This window comes from Lissotriton vulgaris, chromosome 10 (assembly GCF_964263255.1).
Source record: "Lissotriton vulgaris chromosome 10, aLisVul1.2, whole genome shotgun sequence".
Classification (NCBI taxonomy): Eukaryota; Metazoa; Chordata; class Amphibia; order Caudata; family Salamandridae; genus Lissotriton; species Lissotriton vulgaris.
The window spans coordinates 648887579-648902046 of record NC_141698.1 but is presented as its reverse complement, the minus strand read 5'-3'; positions in this window follow the sequence as shown (position 1 = coordinate 648902046).

Genomic DNA, 14468 nt, shown 5'->3' with positions numbered 1-14468 from the left:
CAACATATTACATTTATTATTTTCGAAGTTACCTTCCTATTTTGTGATGTTAGGTTTATAATTATTATTCTATTGATTTATTGTAATTATGCGTTATGCTGTCCCTGCTTTATCGACGCTATAATCATACCATGTTAGAGTACAAACTCTCTCCTATAGGTCTGTAGTCTAAAGATTACCAACTCCCCCACATCTTAATCTATGAGAGGCACAAGTGAGAGTAAATGGTGCAGGTTACAGAAATTAACGTGCACCATTAATTTAAGTCGTTCGTTTTATTCTTTAAAACGTTCCACCGCATTTTTTTTTTAAACCAGCGGTCTCAAACAACAATACTCCTTTGTTTAATCTAACAGTTTACGAATGTCCGTCCTATATTTTCCGGAGTGTTTTATTCCTTAAAATGTTCCACTGCGTTTAAAAAAAAAAACAGCAGTCTCAAACAACAATATTCATTTGTCTAATTAAACATAAGGAGCCGTATGTATTATTCCTGCAGAGTGCTTACCTTCATGCAGGGATCGAGTCAATCGCCGCGCATTCCACTAGAGTGTCCCCGTACACCTCGTCTCCAGCTAGTAAGCCGATAAGCGGGCTGTTGTTTCAAGTTCGGTTATATACTTAAAAAATCAACCAAAATCATTCTAGCCTGCAGCGGGGCGTCATCATGATGTGCCTCTTCTGCCCTGTTTCACTTAAAGCGGCCCTCTTCAATAAAGAACATTGGTGGGGCCCACCTTAAGGTCGTATCTATAGTATTTGGAGATAGAATGGGCAAATGCCAAAGCTAATATGATTCTCTGAATTTTAAGTGGCCAAAGGATGGAGGTAAAAATAAACACAACTCCATCCTTCATCTAGAGGGGATATTGAAAGCCTTATAATACTATTTCGTGAATCTAGTATTATGTATAGTAGGAAACAGCAACATCAATAGAACTCTACATAAAAAACATAACAAAAAACTACAGATGCTATTGGTAAAATAAAATTATATATATAAAATAGTCCAGAGACCTATTACATTTAAACCTGCTCCCTATGTAGCTAAATGCGAAAGTGGAGGTTATATACATAGTATGTGGGGTCCAAGTGTAGTCATCAAAGCAATATGGGTGGCTGCCGGTACACCAACCCCGTTAACAAAAGGGGACCCACCGTGAACCCCACAGTTACCTAAAGCAAGACCTGACTCTCAATTATACCAGCAACTCTATTCTATTAATCTCAGCCGATCCTCCTTCGTAGTTAAGCCCGTTCGGATTGTGTCAAGAATCGAAATGTAGTCAAAGAGAAATCCCTGGGTGTACACTAAAGTAGGTGCCTGTTATGTTACTGTATGGGTTCTAACCAATCATACAAACATTCCTTATAGGGACATTAAGGGAAAAATTCATGTAAAAATAAAACATTAGATAAGGAGTTCCACACTAAGAATCGAAATGTACCATTGTTCACGGTTCTTATGTTTTAATGTGAAATCTCCTGATCTTTTATTGCCTTCTATTTTTCCAATAATAAACTACCTGAAGTCCGTCAGGATATGACCTACCTTTATAAAGTGACTAACAAGTGGGGCACTTTCCTTTCTATTTTTTATTGCAGACTTGTGTTTCCCCCAATCTGATACAGTGTTCTCTGGACGTCTCACCGACATACCCCAAATTGCAAAAACATAGGAGCAAATATACTAAGTTCCTGCTCCTGCAATTAATTAAGGTTTTGGAGACCAAGGTACGTTTATTATAGACCTCCTCTTTACCCTCCATACACTGTCCACACATATTGCAATGGCTACTTTTAAAGTTGCCAATTGCTTGAGTACCCATCAACGTCAGTCTCTATATGTGTGTACCAATTCTCTCCTCAGGTTGTTATTGCGCTTAAAAGCGAATAGGGGTTTATCCAGTTTAGTCCATGTGGTGTCATTAAAGATACTCCAATTCAAATTTATAATATTTTTTATTTTGTTGCTTAAACACAAATATTGACTCACAAATACTAATTTTTGTGCTCCATCCTCCTGTTGTTTCCTCAGTTCTCTATCTTTCAACATACTGTCCCGATTATAAAATCTGGCCCGTTTAAAGGAATGTGAAATGAATTTCTTAGGATAACCTCTATCCTTGAGTTTGGTTTCTAAAACCTCAGAAAGTTTATAAAAGTAATTTAGGGTTGAGGGGATGTTGTCTTTTTTGCCTTGGGGTGGAAGCAACAGAGTATTCTTATCTGTGGGTTTAGAAAATAACTCTACTTCCAATCTTATGCGAATATCTTTAATCCTCAGGTCTCAAAATTTCACGCTCTGATTACTGTATGTTAACGTGAACTTAAGGTTAACATCCCCCAATTTCAACCATGCCAAAAATTCCCCCAGCATGTCCACTGTACCTTCCCAAATGAAAAGGATATAATCTATGAATCTCCTCCACTTCACCAAATTTTCGTAAAATGGAGCAGATTTATTGAAGATGTGGGTCTCCTCAAATTGTCCCACGTATAGGCAGGCCAGACTGGGGGCACAAGTGGCCCCCATGCTAGTCCCCTTACGCTGAAGATAGAGATCCTCCTTAAACAAAAAATAAGTTCTGTTTCAATACCAACTCTGTGCATGCCAGAATAAAGTTAGCTTGGGCCCCTCTACATTCAGCCGGACCCAGGATACCACTGATGACTCTAAGGGTGGCATCCTAGGGTATATCGTGGAGAGGGCCTCTATATCAAGAGTGACCAAAAGTTGGGTTTGGTTATAAAACTCATGTCCTTCAATGGTAGTTATCATGTGGGCAGAGTCCTTGATCTAGGATTTTTGTTTTTGGACTAATGGTTTTAAAAAGCTATCCACGTATTTGCTTAGTGGTTCCAGGGGGATTTAATGCAACTCACAATTGGTCTCAGAGGTGGGTCTCTAGGGTCCTTGTTGATTTTAGGCAGGCCGTATATCGCAGGGGTAACGGGTCTGTCATTGAATAGAAACCTGTACTCTTTATCAGAGATCCACTCATTTTCTTTGGCTACTGAAAGAAGCGTAGAAATCTCCTTATTCAGTGAATTCCAATTGTTCCTTGGTATAATGAGCCTGTACATTGAGAAGATCCATCACCCTCCTATCATAGTCTGTGGTATCAAAAGTAACCACCCAACCCCCCTTGTCAGCGGGCTTTATTGTTATACTTAAGTCGGGTTTAAAGATTGGAAAAATATCTCTCTATGTTGCTTACTGATATTGTGGGCAAGGGGGGGGGGTTGATGCTCCCAAATGTTTTTTTTCCACAATTTGTTCAAACATGTGGGGTGAAAGTGGATTTAGGTTTAAGTCCAGAGATGTTATTTTCTTCTCTATATTCCTTATTCTCAAAAAACCTAGTTAGTCTAATCTTACAAAAAAATGACTTAAGGTCCTTCTCCAATAAAAATGTGTTGGCTTGAGTGGAGGGAGCAAAGATAAAGCCCTTCGCTAATACTTACAGTTCTACCTCTGTCAGAGTACGTTTAGATAGATTAATAATGGGAAATCTATCACTTATTACCTCCAATACCTTCGGTTTCTTGTTTCTAGGAATTCCTCTTGAGGTTGATGCCTCACATATTGGCCTCTCCCAAAGCCCCGATTGGCTCTCTTCCCCCTTCTGATCTAAAAAAGAAGAGGACAAGGGGGCACGGCCAGAGGCGGAGGGCATGGTTGACATTGGTACACTTCCTCCGTATTCCCCATTTTGCCAGTGACCCCCTGAATCACTTCTGTTGTTACTGTCATCATCTGATCCTGATCCAGATGATTCAGAACATGTAATACGATTTCTACCACCCCTTTGATACATAGGTCTTTGTTGGTATGGTCTTTCCCAACCGTGTTCCTTTCTCTGTTGGTAGTATTCCTTTTCTAAATATGGGTAATTAGCCTCTACACTGCATTTTTCAATGTCCCTCCTTCGTTTCTTAGTCTTCTTCTTGGTCAGGTAATCACTATATCCATTAATTTCAATATCTAGTTCTTCTAATTTTTTCTTTGCCTCCTCCAGCGCAGAATTATTTTGAAGTTCTATTAACAATTGTTCTATCACTTGTTTTTCTAAAATAATGATTTCTTGAGCTGTTTTGATAATAAGAAGTAACCAGTCCATACTGCATCTAGTCGCAATGTATGACCAGGTTTCTAGGAATGTTCTATGTTCGATGAAAAGTCTGGGTTCATTTTTGATTTGTAATCCTACTGGGATTACACCGGCTTTTACATATTCTACTAGAAATTTTGCATGCATTTCTGTTCTTGCTAATTTCTTTCTAAGATTATACAGTTTTCCCCATTTGTCACTATTACTCAAGAAAACTGTGATCTTATTGCCATTTTTCGTATTAATAACCTTATTAAATTGTTCCTCACTGAATCCAAAGGTTCTTAACTGATCCATTATTATTATACGTGAGGAGGGACCTCTTTAACCCCTTGCATGCTGGTGACGGCTCCCGTCCGTCATGGCACACAGTGCTCGTGTGCTGATGACGGCCGGGAGCCGTCACGACTACGCCCGTGATTGGAATGTGCGGCACAGGAGCGGAATTCCGACCGCATGCAAGGGGCTAATGATAAGAGTTAGTATAGACAAGAAAATCTTTCCAGGAAAGATTAAGACTCCCCAACCAATAGGTTGTGCCAAAATGTGTAGAAACTAGGGAGCGACCCCACTGGCCAAGAGACAGGGTATATCAAGTAAGTATAAAAAGAAAAATCTCTTGGGTACGCATAAAAAACACCTTTCATCAAGTATATACTGCTACATCATACTTACATATACCAACATTTGTACTGATCTAACCAGAGGACACAACAATACCAATCCAAACTTGAACCCCAATTTGAACCCAAAAAACAACCGCATGTGACAAAAATATAAGAGACTACAATTCATATAATGCATACAAAATGTATTAAAAAATACAATCACATTAAGAATTATCCACAAGATCATACAATCTCAATAATAAAATACATCAATCCAAAGATATAAAAAAATACAATTATGAAAGGAAAAACCTGAGAGAAAAAGCACTGTGTGAATACATTACATTCATCAAAGAACGGTTAATTCCAGTGAGAATCAACATATAAAGCACCAACAGTCTATTATTCCATCATCAAATTAGACATGAGATAGTTCCTGGATCTAACCAATTCAGAAAACACAAGCCTCGATGAGTTTCAGTTGCAAGGAATTATTGAAGTCCCACCTTCATCAGGACAAAACCAATACATTTCTCTCTCCTATTGATGTATTGGTGTAAATATGCCTGTGAATGGTACAATACCGACCAAATGCAGTGCTGTGCAGTGTGCGCACGTTGTATACATGTGCTGGGTGTATGTGTGTCTGGTTAGTGGTACAATACATGAAAGATGCAGCGCTGTGCAGTACATGTATGCTATATGCATGTGCTGGATGCATTTGTGCCTGTGAGTGGTATAATACATGGCTGACTCTGGGTTCCATTTTGGGAGACCCAGGGCTGCATGGTGAAATGTTAAGAGAGGAGATAAAGGAATTCCCTCCAGACAGATTTGTGTATTGCTGTATTCCTGTGTTCCGGGGTGGGACATACTGTAGAGAGGGAAAGCCAGGCTCCCACATTACACTTCAGAGGATGTTCTTTTATTCAGAGGGAGGTCACAAGGATTGAGCCTTAGGACATCCCCAGAAGGAGATGGGGCTGATAAGAGAATCATATAGAGTAGGGCTGAGCCTGTGGGCTGACCTTTTGATACACATATCACTGTGGCTGACATCCAGGTGTGAACTCCTAGTCATTTCCATGGCCTGTGTTGTGGAGCTATCAGCATTAGAGTTGCTTCTGCTGCGATAGACTGCTTTCTGGTGGAAGAGAGGGCAGAGGAGTAGGCACTTCGAAAGAAAGCAATGCCCCCACATAAACTTCAAAGACTAGGGGGCACATTAGTAAGGCGGGCGGACAGTAGGAACTGGAACCGCCTGCTAAGGGTGCGGCGGTCCAGTACATCCCACTAGGATGCACCCGCCACGCATTTTTAACATTGCAGCAGGCAGTGCTGAATGCACCGCCCGCCACAATGCTAAAATGCATGCTGTGCTTTTCAATGCACAACCTGACAGGCACAGCGCTGTGCCTGCTACGCTGTCCATTGAAAGACAGGGGGGTACCATGGGTACTATGGTACCCCCCATGTGCACCCCTCGCAACCCAGGAGTCCATGGATGCCCGCAACGGGCCCCCCAAGCCGACTTCGCATGTCTTTCCGTGGCGGCAATGCCGCCACGGAAAGGCATGTTTCTATCCACATTGTAATATGGCTGGCGGTGTCTTTCAGACACCGCCCTCTCGACCGGGCAGAAAAGTGGCTGACGGTTTTCCGTCCCACGTGGACCCCTGCCATGGTAATATGGTGGGGGTCTTTAATGGGAGGAAGGTGGGCGGATCGCCCCTGCCGGGCCGGCGGTGGCTACCGCTGGGCCGGCAGGGGCGATCTGCCCGCTATCCTAATGGGGCCCTAAGACTCTAAATTACATTTGCTGTCTGAAAATGGACTATAAGAATGGGAGCTTGAGACTCCAAAATTGTCAAATGTCGAGCAGCCAGTCGGGCAGATCGAGGAGGAGAATCTCTGCAAGACTTCTGCCAGTGACCAGGATTGGCTGTCAATTCCTGCTTGTCTCCCAGCTGGGTGAGGGTACATGCCCTAGGGACACCAAGACCACTTGCCTTGGAACTTGGAGCTTTAGTGCCTCCTTGCTTGCCAAGACCAGTGTGACCTGTGAGTAAGAGGAGGGCGTTAAAGGAGGCAAGGTCCTATGGGGCATCCAATGGACTTGATTCCCTTAGTAAGGTATGAGGAGACAGCTGCTACACCAATTGGGTCACTGCCAGTGTGAAGGGAAATTCTACAACCCTCTTAAGGAGGGGGGGCACTGTTAAGAGAGCCGTGATCATTGCTGGCCCGAATGGGTCATCACCCAGGTGCAATGAGGATGCAGCAATACCATATGCCAAGAGGGGTCGCTGAGATGAGATTGCCGTACTGAGTGGGCCATAATCCATGTGCTGTGGAAAGCCATTGACCACGTTTTTCATTGGCCCTTAGTGTTGTGTAAGTCAGTCTCCACTGAAAGTGATAACATACGCATGTGCACGCAGCACATGATTCACAAAAAAGATCCTGTTGAATATGTAAATAATGTACATAACCCTAGGCATATTTAAACGTATTTCGCATATCTCATTTGGAGAGGGTCGATGCTGCTTAATAAAGCACACTGCACATTCATGCATGCCCACAATATAGTAACTACTTAGTAGTTGCAAATTGAGAGAAACGTTTTTACATATATCCGAGCTCCCAGTGTACACCCAAATCGGCCCTGTGCAACATGTGCACCAATAAAAGTAGAATATTCACACCCCATTATCCACCCCTTGTCAGTGGATTTACGTTTTGCTAGGAGACGGGAGGGGCATAGCAACCACAGTAGAAGATATTGCTGGGCGCGTGGACAGCCAGACAGGAATTGGTGGTATGCAACTACATGTCAACAGACAGAGCCCCAAGAGACAGGGCTAGGACAGAGTTTGAGATGGCAAAGGGTGCACATGAGATGAGGCAGTGATCGTGGGACTGGCTGTGCTCGCCTGGGCCACTCTGCTGTTGCATTCTGTTTCCATGGCGACACTAAGGCAGTGATCTGCACTATGCACATGACAGTAAGGCATGCAATGGGGGAGGCGTGCGGAGGAGAAGGCAGGTCACCAGGAGTATAATAGCGTATCGAGCCATAGTTAAGTAGATATTTTAAGTGTAAGAATTGTTTCCCACACGCTTGGAAGGAAGAAGGCGGGAGTGTTATCTTTTATATGTAAATGAGGGAGTCAGAGGAGGGTCCTCGGGCCCAGGAAGAACTATTACCTGTGGAAAGGGAAGAGAGAGGCAGGTCCTGTGAGAAGCTATGGCCTTATTGTCAGGGCCACTGGAATTACATAATTCTATGGCCCTCGGATGTTTTAGCATAATTATGGATTAGCCCCATTTGCCACATAATCCATCATCTTCTGCATAGATTTTTACGAAAAGAAAATTTCTAGCTCAAACGTTACTAAAAATGTGTCAAACTCTGTTCAGGAGCAGTATAATACCCTTTGCAAAGGTTAACTGGTCATCTTCCAGTTTTATGTCTACATTTGGTTGGTAAAGTGGTACTAATGAGGTGACATAATTGCTTAGACAGTATTACCATGTGTAAACATTATGAAGTTATACTAGCAAAAAAATGTGCTGCATAATTTGCCTTTCTTGCTGCACAACTTAGTCAACCCTGCCTCATAATTCCAGTAGGCCTGACTATAAACAGTGAATATGAGGGACAGTGTTGGGCCCTGTGAAGAGATGTGGTACAGCCTGTGAACACGAGGGGCAAAGGCAGTTACTTTTAGAAGCTGTGGCCTGTTGTCATTGTACTTGAGGCATGGAGGTAGGACATCTAAGGAACTAAGGGCCCCAATAAGTGAATAAGCGGCACAGGGGCCTACCTTTATTCTCAATGAGTGACAACGGCAAGACCTAGGAGAAGCTATGGACTATAGTCCGTGAGCATAAGAGGCAGAGGCAGGCCCTGCGCGGAGCTGAGGCACATAAAGAGTTAGTATGTGCGACAGAAGCAGCTCCTTGGAGGAGCAACTGTCCCATCAGTGAATGTGAACCAGATTCGAGAAGGAAATGTGGTTGTATTTGGAAATGGGAGAGACGGGTACGGGCCCGAGGGGAGCTTTGTTCTATAATGAGTGGGTGGAGTAAACAGAGGCTGGGCCTAGGTGGCGAGCCTGCTTTAAATTATGGGAATGGGAAACTGAAAGGTGTGGCAGTCTGTCCCACAAATACCTATGCAGCGCTCTGTTGGTATTCAAACAGGCAAAATACCCCTCAGGGGTACAACCCTTAACTGGAGCAGATCAGAGTAGCCAAGTGCTGGCCAGGGTCCTTCTTTACAGGTGGAAATGCAGGTTGTTCGCCTTCCTGGGAGCGGGCGAGAGGTTTCCAAATGCTTTGCACCCACGCAACCCCTTCACATCTTCAACTTTATTTCATGACGCCATAAACCATGAATACAAGTGGCCACCTCATGTTTGAAATAAAACTCACCCCTCCCTGCGCTGATGTGCTTGCTGGTCAACAAATAAAGCAAGCATTTGCAATGAGGAGAGACATAAAGAGTGGCGGAAAAATTGCGGACATACGTTGAAGGGAGACAGAAAAAAAGAGACTGTAGATGTCGGGGATAAAGGTGAGGCGAGACGGGACAGGTGATAACAGACAGGAGGAAGAACATAAATAAAGAGGAGGGCGCCGAGGCTAAGGAGAGTAACTGGGATATTAGAAGGGAGAGGAGAGCGGCGGAGGCAGGGCGTGCGTGCGGGAGAGGGGAGGGAGGCAGAGGGGCGGAGCTGCTGCTGGCATGAGAGGCGCTCGGACAGGCCAAGGAGGAGAGACAGGAGTCTGGTTAGCACATGCCAACGGAGCCGCAGCACCAGGAGCAGACACTTGAAGGAGTAACTCAGGGGGAGAGAACTGCACCGGGAACACGAGCGTGAGGATCGGGAGCACCAGTAGCATGAGCACCGGCGACGTGAGCACCGGGGACAGGAGCAGGCAAAAGGGAAAGGCATTTGGCCTAAAACAGCAAGCAAAGAGAACAGACAGGGCGCACATACTTCAGGACGTGCGAATAAAGAAAGCTGCCCTTGTAAAGAAAAAGCTTCATACATCGTGGCGGAACACATTAGACTGTTACAAAAACAAATACATTCTTAGCTTTACATTGTAGCAGTAAAAAATAAAAGTAAAAAGTGCTACACAATTGTCAAGAAACATGAAGCAAGTGGAAATGGAGTCGGAAAAACAAAGGGGGTAAAGTAAAGCATTCATGTGCGCACTGGATTAAAGAAGACGCATGCCAGCTGGGGGTAGAGATGAAAACAAAGGAGGGAGAGGAAAGCATTCACGGGCGCGCTGGATGAAAGAAGACGCATGCCAGCTGGGGGTAGAGATCAAAAGAAAGGGGGGAGAGGAAAGCATTCACCCGTGCGCTGGATGAAAGAATACACATGCCAGTTGGGGGTAGAGATCAAAGAAGCCGTGACAGCTGTGCACTTAGAGCGAGCGCTTGTGCGTGTTCTAGCAAGCTGATCGCCGGCAAAGTAGCATTTCTCAGAGCCCTACTAAATGTTTCGCTCAGAACAGCGCATGAGCTGGCACAGGCGAGACCTAAAAATGAATGTGTCCTAATGTAACGCAACTGGTGCTATGTAAAGCACTTGGATACCCTATACCTTCGGGTCAAGTTTGCGTTATATAAAACTCTGTAAAATATAAAATAAATAAAAAATATGGCGGACTTCCTTCTTTACTATAGAGCAAAACATCTATTAGTTGTGTAAGAATTGTTGACAGGTGGGTGAGTTCACCCAGCCTGTAGGACTGTACTCTCTCTCCTGAACTTGGACCGGCTGATGGGCATCTTACATGATGGCCCCCTACCACACAATCTTCTGGCGATCACTAAAGTGGTCTTCAAACGTTGGTGGGGAGCAGCAAAGGAACTGGGATGGGTGAAGACCCTGACACAACAAACTCGACTGTTTAGGGTAGATGACTCAGACGCAAAGCACAACTTCAAGGCTTTTCTACGTGGTACAAAATAGGTATCAAGTTCCTGGGGGACATCTGGGGGGTAGCACAATCCATTTAGTTTTGTTCAATTGAGTTTAAAAAAAAATTCGGTTGCGAAGCTGCCATAAAAGTGCAAATAAGCAACACAAGCATACTTTGCCATCTAGTTCCATCATTAATTTTTCAGCAGACAAACAAGACTGTATAAATAGTGATAACCAATCATTATATTGAAATATGACACTTAAAAAACATTAATCAGGTTGCATTGTACCCTGCAATCATATTGCAGTTCTTAAAAACAGAACTTGTATAAAAAAACAGGCCTCTTCTTCGTGTAGCTGCTGAAATAAGTGGTAAGCCTGGATACAATGTCTTCTGAACTTCATAGAAGAGGTCAAGAACATTTTAGTAAATCTTTTATAAAAGCCACAAAAAAAGATAAAATGCAACATTGTTTGCCCGGAGATGTCGTTGCATGGCCAGGGACTAAATTCAAGATTACTCTGCAAGCCTAGCAGGTAGCAAAGCAAATATTGAATTGTGTCCACCCTGATAAAAAAAACAATGAAAAGCATTTCCATCATCCACTGAGGTTAAATAAACGATAACTTGGAAGGGTTGTTACTGGGAAGGGTTTCTGATCTTAACTGCTATTAAAAAGCAATAGTAGGTTGTAATGTTTTATCGCTTAGCCTTTTCTCTTGTGCTTGAGTGTGCTAGTGTTCGAACGTGCCTCCTCTCAAGGTTGACACTTGACGCTGAGTTTAAAAAAACTTGAGCTAGGTCGATCTCTTCAGAAGATCGCTTTACGTAGGCTACCCATGGGATGGAGAGGCCTATGGCATGGTCTAAACAATCGATAGGCCTCTTCAGTTTTCCGGATGGATAGCCATACCAGTCGTGGGTGGATTCGAACTCAGTCACTCAGGTAACTTAGAGCTAACTTCTTATGGCAGAATATAGGGGGGGGGGGGAGACAAAAGTTTCCTGCAGACATGATTTTCCTCCACCTGAATAATCCGGAAATCCCAAATGCCCCAGATTTCTTCCCAACAGGATGCCACCGGAACTCATTGTGAAGTATACATCTATAGCAGCGGTGTTGGGCCCTGCCACCTGAGGGTAATGGGAGGCTAAAAAGGGAAACTAATGTCCTAGATAAATTCGCCCTGTGTTATATTCTGTTCGGTGTCCATGAGCCAGCTGTACTCAAAGTAACCCCACAGATAGAAAAAAGTGCTTCAGTTTGTGTCTGTCATGAAACTTGAGAGCTGAGTGCTCTTAGGATCACATGCCATTGTAAATGATTTAGAGAAGTTAGTTAATGGAAAGGGGCGACCAATCGGTCCCCCCGAACATATGGTGGAGTACCCCGATCCCCCCGGGAAGCCATCTTGGGCGGGAGGCGAGTCCCGGCTGGTATGCCCGAAGCGGCGTAGCCGGGGCGCGCCTTTTCCCGCCCTAGAGTGGGTTGTCCTAGACACCGAAGCCGCCAGCCACGCCCCCGGAGGCGGGCGGAGGCGGGTTTACGCCCGCCCGAAGATGGATAAAAGGAGCGACAAGCCAAAGTAGCATCCTCTTGTTCCTGTGCTCTGAAGCTGCACCTCCCCGCTGCACGTGAGCTCGAGACGGAACGAAGAGCCAATTTTTAGCGTTTTAATTTTGTCTTTGTTCTTTCAGAGAATCGTCGTTCGAGAATGCCGGGCAAGAAGGTCGGAAAGCGGGTCGGTACCGATCAGATGCTCCGCATGCTCGTGAAAGACATGGCCGAGATGAAGAAACAGATGGCGGCAATGAACGGTGTAGGAGGCCCAAAGCGAATCGTCAGACCAGCATTGCCGGGAATAGTCCCTAGCGGGAGAGGTAGAAGGTCTGGCATCTGGGGGAGAGACCCCGGTTCCCGAGGCACCACCGGCGCTCCCCGATACACCGACTGAGGCCCCGATCCCGGTCCCGAAGGAGGGGCAATCAATCCCTGTGGTAGTCACCCCTGTGAACGGGGAGGATATGCCTCCCGAGTTGGCTGCACAGCTGGCAGCGTGGTTGGGGAAAGATAGCGAAGGCACCACGGCGGATGACGCCAGGGCAGTAATGAGGCAGTTGCGGCAATCAAGAGAGGCCGCAAAGGCACCATGTCCTTTTGTTCCCCCGCAGGCTCCAGTGGGTGAAACCGCGGCGGGCACGAGTTCGGCAGCGAATACGGTTACAGCTTCTAGTTCAGGTAAGCAGCGACTGCCGATTGCGGGGGAGGGGTCTGTACCCTCGAGAAGGGAGAAAGTGGCTCAGCATATTCCGATCGAAATCAAGGAGAGGATATGGGCTGAGAAATATGTAAACATGTTTTCTTTGCTAACTGATCAGTATGAGATCGAGCATGTGAAGGGTCAAAAGGAGTTTTTGCACCCGAGTGTTTGGCGCGCCAAGATGGCCGCTTTTAAGGTCGATGAGAACATAGGTACTTGGGGCAGAGCGTTTGGCATATTCACTTCAATTATGGGGGAACGAAGGCCTGAAATGTTGGCCGAGTTACCCGTGTACCAGACACGTATTATGGAGTTTTCTCAGTCATATGAGGGCAATCAGTGGTTTTGTTATGATAATGTTTTTCGGAAAGCCAAGGAGTTCGACACATCTCTGACGTGGGATTGTTACGACTCCATTTCATGGCAAAAAATGGAGAAATCAGGCATGTTGAAGGCACCATTGGTGGGGGGGAGCGGGGGAGAGTTTTCCCACCATTCATCTGGGGCGCCCTTTCGGGCAAGTTCAAGTAATGAGCATCACTCGAGATCGAGTGGCAATACAGGCAAAAAAGGTATCTGCTGGAATTTTAACAGGGGAAAGTGTACGAGGCCCCAAGGATCATGCAAGTTTAGGCACGACTGTGGGGGGTGTGGGCAATCCTCGCATCCTGAGACCATGTGCAGAGCCAAAACGGGTGATAACGGAAGTAGGGGAAGCGCCAAACAGGTCTGAAATAGGCCGAGGGGCGCCTTTACCTACCCCGGTTGATACCATGGCAATGATTCCTTGGCTCAATGAATACCCGGATCATGTCTCCGCTGGGGTGTTGCGAGATGGGTTTTCGTATGGTTTCCGCATCCCAGTGGGGAATTTTCAGGGTAAGGCACAGTGTAGGAACCAACTGTCGGTCCTGCAGAATACGGCGGTGGTACAGGCGAAGATTGTGAAAGAGTTGACCCGGGGTCGGGTTGCCGGACCATTCAACACGCCTCCAGTTGCTAATTTTGTTTGTTCCCCCTTGGGAGTGGTCCCCAAGAAGGACCCGGGTGAGTTTCGTTTAATACATAACTTGTCCGCCCCGAGAGGTCTTTCGGTGAATGATGCGATAGACCCGGAGGTATGTTCGGTGCGGTACGCATCTTTCGATGAGGCCGTCGCCATGTTGAATCGCCTGGGGCCCGGAGCGCTGATGGCCAAATCAGACATCGAGTCAGCGTTCCGGTTGCTCCCGGTACACCCAGACGATCAGCGTCTCCTTGGTTTTATGTTTCAGGGTCGATATTACATGGATAAGTGTATGCCAATGGGATGCTCCATATCTTGTGCTTATTTTGAGAAATTCAGTTGTTTTCTGCAATGGGTATTCACAAGAATGACGGGGTTTCAACATGTTATGCATTATCTTGATGATTTTCTGTTCCTGGGTGCAGCTGGGGATTCAGAATGTGCACGAGCTTTGAAAGAATTTTGTGGTCTGATGAATCAGTTTGGTGTGCCATTAGCACCAGGTAAGACGGTGGGGCCATCAACTTCG